This window comes from Trachemys scripta, chromosome 2 (genome assembly GCF_013100865.1).
Source record: "Trachemys scripta elegans isolate TJP31775 chromosome 2, CAS_Tse_1.0, whole genome shotgun sequence".
NCBI classification, from domain to species: Eukaryota; Metazoa; Chordata; order Testudines; family Emydidae; genus Trachemys; species Trachemys scripta.
In genome coordinates, this window is record NC_048299.1 from 113,433,964 (window position 1) to 113,444,410 (window position 10,447).

The following is a 10,447-nucleotide window of genomic DNA, read 5'->3' on the forward strand; positions in this document are numbered from 1 at the left end:
GAACTCAATCCTGCCAACTATGCCAATCATAAATGAATCTACTCATCGTTAGGTGCCCCCCGGCGGCCAGGCATGGCATCACAGCCCTCTCGCTGGGCTAGTGTCCCCCATCCATGGTCGCTCCACGGCAGTTTCTCTGCCTGGTAACTCTGGCCAGGTCACCACCTTTAGTCCACCCTTCTGGGGCCCAGCTTGCCTCACACTAAAAGTCCAAAGAGGTCTTTCCACAGACAGAAGTCCTTCTGCCATCGCTGGAGCACTTGCTCAGCCTGTAGCCCCCTTGCTGGGCTTGGGAACCCTCTCCAGGTGCGTGTACGCCGCCTCCTCTGGGGCTGGTAGGGGAACCCAGTCCCACCCTGACATTGATAGCAGCTCAGGGCCCTGGACCCAACAGCTAGGTCTGCACCTTTCTCTTTGCTGCACTTTTCCAACCTCTCTTCTCAAGTTCCCCTCCAGGCTTTCCTTGCTGCTCTGAACTTCCTGCCTCGTTCTCAATCCTGTTGCTACCCCAGCTGGGCTGTATCACCACTGAAGACTGGCTCTTTGGGGGGGGGCGGATATGGTGCCTCTCAGTTCGGGCTCATTCTGTAATCAGCTTTCTGTGAGTGCCAGGGGGCTCCATTTCCCCTTCCACTAGCTCCCCATTTACAGAGAGCCAGAGCAGTACCTGCAGCAGGGAGCAGGAGTTGCTGGTGGCCTCAGAGGCACAGGCCCTGCAGCGCCTCAGGCACCTGGCGCAAGTGCCACATGATACGGAGCTGGCGCATCACATTGGCCGTGACGTCCTCCTGCTGCAAAGGAACGAGAACCTGTCTGAGACTCAGACGCATCCGAGGAATCAGGGGGGATTAACGGCCCCTGGAACCAGCAGCATTTCCACCCAGCCCCTGCCCACCTCTGAGGGATGGATTCCCCCTCCTGACCCCCAGGATGGAGTCTTGTTGTCCTTCCTAGCAACCTCCAGTGGCAACCCCCCTCCTTGTACAGGGAGCTCCTGCAACCTCCCCCTCAGTGCCTCTGACAGCTGTTCCACCTCCAATCCACAGCTCAAGTTCTCAGACCCCTCTCCTCCACCCCCACCCAGGTTGGGTAGGGAGGGGACTGTAGCGGGGGGGGGGGGCAGGAGGGATTCTGGCAGCAGTGAAGTGGGCTGTGGGGAGGTTGAGGCCTTTCCCCAAGTCACCCCAGCCACTAATGCTGAAGCCGCAGGATGGCAGCCCTGGTGAATGGGACGGATCGGCAGCCCCTGCTGACTGAATCCTCCTGTTCTCTCCAGCAGGGCCGCTTTAGGAAGGGCGGGGCCCAATTCGAACATTTTTGGCGGGGCCCCGGCAGGGATGACTAACAAAAAAAATAATGTAAAAAAAAGCCTTTCATTTCTTCCATGTATTATTTACTTTCCATAACTATATAAATAATAAAATTATATATTATGTACATTGCATCATATATGCTGTTGATCGGTTATTAATGAGCTCCGTTTCACGTGTGTGGGTCCCCGCCACTCCCTGAGGGTGTGCTAGGGTGACCAGATGTCCTGATTTTATAGGGACAGTCCCGATTTTTGGGTCTTTTTCTTATAGGATCCTATTTATCCCCCACCCCCTGTCCTGATTTTTCACACTTGCTGTCTGGTCACCCTAGTGGTGTGCACATATGTGGGTCCCAGCTGCTCCCTGCCCCCCTCATTGAAGCAGGTGTGCAGGGTTACTGCCCTGGGAACTGCAGGGCACCAGTGGACATGGGGCTGGCTGGAGGCAGGGCAGGGGCTCACTGGAGGTAGGGTCTGGCTGCAGGCAGGGCAAGAGGTGCGGGGCTGGCTGGAGACAGGGGTGTGTGGGGCTGGCTGGCTTTGGGCAGGGCCGCAGGGGTGTGTGGCAGGGGTTGCCTGGAGACAGGGCAGGGGGTGCGGCAGAGGCTGGCTGTGGGCAGGGGGTGCAGGGCTGGCTGCAGGCAGGGCAGGGGGGCGGGGCTGGTGCGGGCAGAACAGGGGGGGCGGGGCTCGAGGTAGGGCAGGGGTGCAGCAGGGGCTGGCTGCGGACAGGGGGTGCAGGGCTGGCTGGAGACGGGGCTGGCTGCGGGCAGGGGGTGCGGGGCTGGTGTGGGGACGGGGTGCAGCAGAGGCAGCTGGAGCCCCGGCCCTTTAAATAGCCCCCGAGTCCCCCGCTATCCCAGGGCTCTGGGGGCTATTTAAAGGGCCCAGGGCTCCCCTGCTTCTACCGCCCCGGCCCTTTAAATAGCCGCGGGAGCCCTGGGGAAGCAGCGGGGCTCCAGCGGCTATTTAAAGGGCCGGGGCGGTAGAGGCAGCGGGAGTCCCAGACTTTTTAAATAGCCCCCAGAGCCCCGCAGCCCTACCCCAGGGCTCCAGCAGTGTGGGTCTGGTAGCAATTTAAAGGGCCTGGGGCTCTGGCCCCTGCTGGGAGCCCTAGGTCCTTTAAATTGCCCCCTGGGGAAGCCGGACCACCCTGGTACAGCGCACTGGCTCTTGCCGGTACACCGTACCGGGGCTTGGGCCCGGGGCCCGATTCAGGGGAATTGGTTGAATTGGCCTAAAGCCGGCCCTGGTGGGGGTATGGCCACAGAGCCGCAGGGAGGGGAACTCTGAGGTGTGGGGGCTGGGTGGGTACTGGGAGTTCCTCCTGAAGGGACGGGGGTTGGCCAAGGTCACTCAGCCCCGGGGTGTGGGAGGGGGACAGGCTGAGGGCACTCAGAGCCCCAGGAAGTGGGGAGGGACTGGCCACGGACCCTCAGAGCTCGGGGGAAGGGCTGTTGGGGGGGTCACTCACAGCCCCAGAAGGTGGAGGGGGACTGGTCAGGGGCACTCAGAGCCCTGGGGGGGACTGGCCTGTCCAGGGGGGGCACTCACAACCCCAGGAGGTGGGTGGGGGCGGGNGGGGGGGGGGCTGAGGGGAGGGACTGGCCAGGGGCACTCAGAGCTCGGGGGAGGGGCTGTCCGGGGGGGGGCACTCACAGCCCCAGGAGGTGGGTGGGGGAGGGGCACACAGGATTTCAGGAATTCCCAGGCAGTGAAGAGCTGCTGGCGGCAGGGAGGAGCCAGCCGTGACAATCCCCACTTGGGATCCCTGGCTGGGCTAGTGGCTATGGGGGCCCGTGGCCAAGCTGCAGCGGAAGGTGACCTGAAGGAAATGCCTCGGCCTCTGGCTAGGAAGGGCCTGGGCCAGACAGTGACCCACCGCGCAGTGTCCCAGCTCCTTGCCCCACCACTGGTCACAGTGGCCTTAGCTGCTTGCAGCTCAGTGGCTTGCTGTTCAGCCTGCTGGATTTGCTGCTGGCACTTCTCAAGTCCCTGGTCTGCATGCTCCACTTGAGAATTGAGCTCACAGCCGACCATGGCCAGGCCATAAATCAGAGCTCAATTTTGCTCCTCTCTACTCGGCTTAGGCTTGCTAGTGTGGTAGCGAGCCCACAAAATGGAAAATTTGCCCAGGGAGTCACTCCCTGCTAGTGATTCCTGCTGCCAAGGATTTCTCCCTTCCCGAAAGAATTGATAGCATGATCCAAAGAATTTGGATTAGACCAGGGAGTCCATCCTTGCAGACTGAAAATTCAGTCCATCGTGTTGTAGGGAGTTGCTTACCCAACTCCGGAACTGAAAAGGTTAACTTACGTGAAGATAGAAGGACTCCAGTAAGAAACCGCACCCTTTATATGTGGCACTTTGGCCCGGGCTAGGCTAGCCTAATATGCTGCCTTCTGCCAAAGAAAAATTGGCCTCCCTTTTGGGGCCCAGACCCACTCCATACCTACCCTTTAGAGGCAAAGGCACTAAGAGCACTGGACGGGGCAACCAGTAACCGCTACCTGTTCCCGAAGTTGGTGGGGGGGGTGTTCCCACGACCCATGGTCCACAATATAACAGGATTTAAATGGGGTTAGGATAAAATCCCACCCTTTGCCAAAGGAGGGGGGAAAGGAGCCGACTGGTTCACTTGCCCTTCGGCTAATACAATAATATCCCAGTAACAACTCCCCCACACCCGAGTCTCAAGGACTGAAACTGCTGTTGTTCACAAAATAGAAATGAAATAGCCTAACAGGACCCTAAGGAGATGGCTAATCCAGTCCCCAGAGAGTCCTGCTGTGGTCGCCAGAAATGTTATCTCAAAGGGGAGCCAAGATCACTCTGAACATGTCAAGTGATTTAGGTATCGGAATAGAAACAAGCGACTTTTTCTCAAAAGAGCAGATTCGCCCTTTGCCGTATCTGTCACCAGTGGACTGGTGCAGATCTCCTCCCCTCACCCCTTGTGTGGTGCACAATAAATATAACTGACAAGAGATAAGGTTCAAAACAAACAGGTAAATGTATTAGGGGATAGAATTACAGAGATAGGGAAGGGGTAAATGTAAATGACTAATAGCTATATAACAAACAAACCCAGTGACAAGCAGCTCTTCCCTGTGAGCGTGAAGCTCAGGACCAAGAATGAAATTAAGCCCACCCTGGCATTCAAGAAATATGACCCCCAACTTTGAAATCCTAATTGTTTTCTCACTCAAGTCCCAGCACTTCAGTAGTGGCGGCGAAGTCCAGGACCTCTACTCTGTAGGTAATTGAAACCCTTGGAGGAGGAACACTGGAGAGTCCCTTGATGGATGTCAGGACAGAAGAAGCAGACCAGGAACTCTCTGGATGGTGACGTTCTCCAGGTGCAGGACAGGCAGTGGTGAGCTGAAGCTGGTTCGCGGGAACTGGTTGTTAAATTCAGAAGCCCTTTTAGAACCAGTTGTTCCCGGTTCTAAAAGGGCTTCTAAATTTAACAACCGGTAAAGCTAGGGGGGGAGCAGGGGAAGCGGCCGCTCCCCCTGAGCACATTATCCAAAATGTGGCACGCCGCGGGTGCTCTGGCAGCTCCCTTCCCCGCCCCCAGCTCATCTCCGCCTCCTCCCCTGAATGCTCCGCCCCACTCCCCGCGAATCAGCTGTTCGCCCGGGAAGCCTGGGAGGGCTGAGAAGTAAGCAGCGGCTTTGCGCTGAGGCCCAGGGAGGTGGAGATGGAGCGGAGGTGAGCTGGGGCTGGGGGGCGTGAGGAGGGCTGCCTGCACCGCGGCAAGTAACCCAGGTAACCCCCTGCTCCCTCCCAGCTATGCTACCCTGCCCCTAGGAGCCAGAGGGACCTGCCGGATGCTTCCTGGGAGCCGCCCCAGGTAAGCACCATCGGGACTCCTCACCTCGCCCCCCGGCAGGTCCCTCTGGCTCTTAGGGGTGGGGCGGGGTAGGCACCCACTATGGTGGCCCACGAGACCCTCCTGCCCGGCCCCTGAGCTCCCAGCTCGGGAGGGTAGTCCCCAGCTGTTCCCCTTCCCCCGCAGCTTCAGCTTGCCCCGCCGCCGGCACATGGTCTGGGCAGCGGGCTGCGAGCTTGGCCTGACACGGTCCTCCAGGAGGTGCGTGGTGGCGGCGTGGCCCAGCTCCAGCTGAGCGGCGCAGCTGTAGCGCCATCAGCCACCTCCAGGCAGCACGGTAAGGGGGCAGGGAGCAGGGAGGGGGTGTTGGATAGAGGGCAGGGGAGTCGGGGTGGTGGTGGTGGGGTGGATAGGGGTCGGGGCTGTCAGAGGGCAGGGAACAGGGGGGTTGAATGGGGGCAAGGGTCCTGGGGGACAGTCAGGAAGGAGCAGGGTTGGATGGGGCGGTGGGAGACAGTCAGGGGCAGGGGATCCAGGGACAGTCAGGGGACAGGGAGAAGGGATGGTTGGATGGGGCAGGGGTCCCGGGGGGGGGGGGGCGTCAAGGAACGCGGGGGGTTGGATGGGGCAGGAGTCCCGGGGGGCAGGGGTGAGCCACGACCGCCTCGTGGGGTGAGGAGGGAACTGGTTGTTAAGATTTTGGCAGCTCATCACTGAGGACAGGTAAGATGGTAATGTGTCTTCTTCTTTTCACTCCGCACACACAGTTGCTATGATGGACTGCCCCATCAGCCTGTGATCACGGTTCTTTTATAGAGTTTATGGTGGGAAAACATGGTACGATCCATAGAAAGACAGGAAACAGTCTGAGATGATGGAATCTTGGTGATCGCCCAGTGGCGGGAAAAACCCATTCAGTCCAGTTTTATCCAGACCAGGCTGACAGGGTATAGAAAGTCACAAGATAGAATGACAAGATGACAGTTTTCAGACTCCATCTTGGATTGTCACAGTGTTCTTAAAATCACTGATCATTGGGTCTGATATTCACACATCATTTAATAAACGGTGTGTAATGAACCAGAGATCAATACAACAGTCCATACCCAACACAGCAGGGGCTCTCCCCAGCCTGCAGGACTGCCGTGGCCTCGGTGCCAGGCCGCTGGTGCCCCCAGGCAGGGTTTCCATAAGCAGCTCAGGAGTCAGCTTGGGGAAAGGGCTGCCTAGGGTGACCATGTTTTCCAAAAGAGAAAGCGGGACACCCACAGTCACTCGCCTGAGCTTGCCCCAAGCAGCACCCCTTCTCCTCCCCTCCCCCGGCAGGGCTGCCCCCCCTGCTGACTTGAGGTTTTTTACTCCCCCTCACCCCCGTTGTTGCTCGCTGGAATCCTGCTTGCCCCCCGCCACCCCTCCATGCTGGAACACTGCCCCCCGCTCCTCACGCAGGGCTGGCATCTCTGCTGGCGCTCCGCCCCTCTCCCCAGTTTTGGTTATTTTTGACAAAACTGGGCATTTGTCCAGTTTGCTCTTGCTGTTTTTCTAGGGAAAAAGAAAGCGTTGGTGACAACTGCAAAAATAAAGGTGACCAGCAGGTGTATTCAGCCAGCCACAGGGCTATTGCTAGCCCCCTGAGGCAGGAACCAGCTGAGAAGGATGAGCCAGCCAGTTCCCTCAGCAGGGTGATGGTTTACTTCCCTCCCCTGCCAGCTGCTGCTAGGAGAAGGATGTCTACCCACTGCCCAGGCTGGAGACAGGGTATTTACACTTGGGAAGCAGCATATCCAATGAAAACTGAGGCTTGGTGGAATGGGCTAGTGCCTGGGTTTTTAATTTTATTGGCAAATTTAGCACAGTAACAGCATTTTAAAAGATCTTTTCCTCTTTCAGTTGCAGATAATCTTAGGGGAGGCTAGTAAAAGCCAGTCTCAGAGAAGCTCCTTCAGGCAGCAGTAACTGAAAGTGGTCTTCCTTCTCATGAATAGACCTGATGGAGTGGCTGTGTGTCTAGTGTGGTACTAACCAGACCTAAGAATTTAGGGGAGGAAAATTTTGTAAGCACCTGCACATAGCACTACAGCAGGGTTTGCTATTCCTTTGAGGAAGAGGGGAAGGGAAAAGTGGAAAATATAAGTGGAGGAAAGAGCAGGAAGGGCTCCTTGCTGAGTATAGAAAACTATTTGTGTATGTTTGGTGTAGTAAGAAGAAAAAAATATGAAGAAAAGGTTTGGACCACTAGTTCTTTGCACAAGTTGAAACTAGGGTTGCCAGTTTTGGTTGGATATATTTCTGGAGGTTTCACCACACAACGTAATCTTTAATTAAAGAGTCATCTTTAATTCCTGGAGACTCCAGGACAGTTCTGTAGGGGTGGCAACCCTAGTTGAAACCATTTGGTTCTACCCTATCTGGCATAATTGGTTGATACTTGGAAGAAGGAGAAAGCCCTGACTTGAAATGGATACTTTGAGTATCATCTTTTAGATGCTTACAGAGTTATGAGGGTTGAGTTCATAGACTCACGGGCACCACACCTTCAGCAGTTCCCTAGGACCGGACTATGTGCTGCTGTCCAGCCATCCAGTCCAATTGATTTGCAATAATGGGACTTGGAACTGCTTGAATGGAAAGGAGGGTGAAAAGTGAAATCCTTTATCAAGAGAGGCCCAGATTTAAGGGGGTTATAAATCTGTGCTCAATTTCTTTCCCTGGTTGAGGCTCAGGGAAAAGATGGTCTTTCTCTAGTTTCTGTCATGCCGGAAAAGGGCAGAAAAACTTCAGTTGAAGAAGAAAGCAAAGATCCTATGGACTGATGAGAAGGGAAATTGAGCAGCATTTTAAGGGTATTGGACTCATTTTTTGTTCTGTTACTTGGCAGCTGGAGTCATAAGGAAGAGACCACAACAGACAAATCGATTACTATTGTTTGCAAAAGAGATAACTATGGAAGAAATAAATGTTACTTTATTTATATAAACACTTTGAATTTGTTATCCTGTTTTCTATATCCCCTTTTTGGCATAGTTCTGTTTGATGCCAAACAAAAGCCCTATTTAAAAGCCACTTGAGCAGATATTTTTTCTGTAAAATTAATGTAATACCTCACTCTCAGTGATAAGTAATTTTCCCAGTTATTTTAGTTTTAAAGTGACATCGTATATTAGATGCAAGCTGGATCCCTGAACAAGTTACAACTACATAATTTAAATATACCAGTAAAAAAGTTATTCCATCAAAGGAAAATTCAATGATTTGTAGTATCTTATAGTAAATATTTACCAAATAAAAATATTTTAAAGTAGTATGAGTCACTGTTTAAGATTTTTTACACTTACAAATAATGCTGTTGTCTCAGTAGTCTTGTTTACCTTAGGAAATGTCTGCTGCTGACAACTGGTGTTGGAATCAGGTGCAGCCATGGATGAAAACAGTCTAATTGCAAGTGTGGATAGAATGAACATAGTTTGAAGATCTGTCTGATGCAGGTTAATATGCAGGAACTGTAACTCACTATTTGGGTCTATAAAAAGGAGAGTTTCAAAAGTTGTTGCAAAATAAGTTCTACTTTTCTAGTTAATTTTACAAAATAAAAATAGAACTTGCCTGCGGGTGAGTTCACATTCAAATGGTAAATTACATTTCTAGTCCTTCATTGCTTCCTGTTTGATCATTAATTATTCCCCCCATTCTAGTGTTGGGAGTAGCAAACGCTATTGTTAAGATCATGTTCACGCTACAGTAACTTTCTATTTTCAAAAGCTCATAGCTGTTTGAAAAATTGTCTTTTAGACCCACATCTGTTTTTAACCTAGGTATAATTATTTTTAATTTGAGGATAATTCTTCCACTTTTAGTTACAGAATGGTGATGGGAGAACACTTTTTTCATCTAAAAAAAATTACATTTGCCCATCAGTATTGAGGAGTGGTGGGGAGGAGGAGCATACACACACAACTAAACAAAAATATTTTCCAAACTTGGCGTTTAACTTGTCCTAACTACAACCATCTCCTAGCTATATTTTTAGGGAAGATGTTTTAAAATAAAGTTAAATGTTCTAATAATCATTTTGAGCTTGCTACAAGTGTAGTAATTCCTCATGAAGCTCTGACTTTGACATCACACAGAATGCAGGGAGAAATGCACACCAGGACACAGCTGCAGTAGGTGCTGCTGCTGGGACAATTTGCATGAGAGAGATTATAAATATCTGATTGAAATACTTGAGCAAGTTGCTCCCAAAATCAAGAACTAGCCTGTGGCCAAGATTTTCAGATGTGTACCTAAAGTTAATGTGCATAATCCATATTTAAGTGCCTAAATATAAATGGCCTGATTTTTAGAAATGGACATACACCTCTACCCCAATATAACACAAATTCTGATATAACGTGATAAAGCAGCGCTCTGGGGGGGCGGGGCTGCATGCTCCGGCAGATCACCGTGTCAGCTTGTCTGACTCCGACATGCTGCTCTGAGCAGTGTGTTAAGGGTGCCGGGCCAGGGCGTTGAATAAGGGGCAGAGGGTCTCAGGGAGCAGGGGGGGTTGGATGGTTCAGAGGTTCTGGGGGCGAGGCAGTCAGGGAACAGGGACATTGGATAGGGTGTGGGAGTCCTGGGGGTTATTAGGAACGGGGGGGTTTCTGGAGGGGGTGGTCAGGGGACAAGGTGTAGAGGGGCTTAGATAGGGGGTGGGGTCTTGGGAGGGGTGGTTAGGGGTGGGGGGCCTCTGGAGGGGATAGTCAGGGGCCAAGGAGTGGTGGGGGTTGGATGGGTTGGGGGTTCTGAGGGGTCAGTCGGGGGTGTAAAGTAGGTGGGGGTCGGATGGGGGAGGCAGGCACGTTTGCTGACTATTAAGAACGGAAATGCTCGAGGCCAAAGCAAGTTTGATATAACGTGGTTTCACCTATAACAGGGTAAGATTTTTTGGCTCCCAAGGACCGTGTTATATCGGGGTAGAGGTGTACCTGCAAATCCCACTGAAGTAAATGGGAAGTGCCAGGTGCTCAGGAAGTGCTTATTCCCAAATATAGCAATTGTTTCTATGAGAAGGCCAGTTGATTTCAGTGGGAAACGACATCTCAGTAGCAAGCACTATGCTTGGTATTAAATGTTTTTGCAAGATCAGGCCCTTCAAGTCATAGTTGGGAACAGCAAAAGGTAAGGTTCTCACAGAAGTAATAAATTCACCAACACTACCTCTCCCTTTTACTTGTTTAATCATGTAATATACATTGGGTCAACATTTCAAAGGGATAACCTTTTTTTCTGATGTTGTTTGCATCCTCAAAATTTGCACC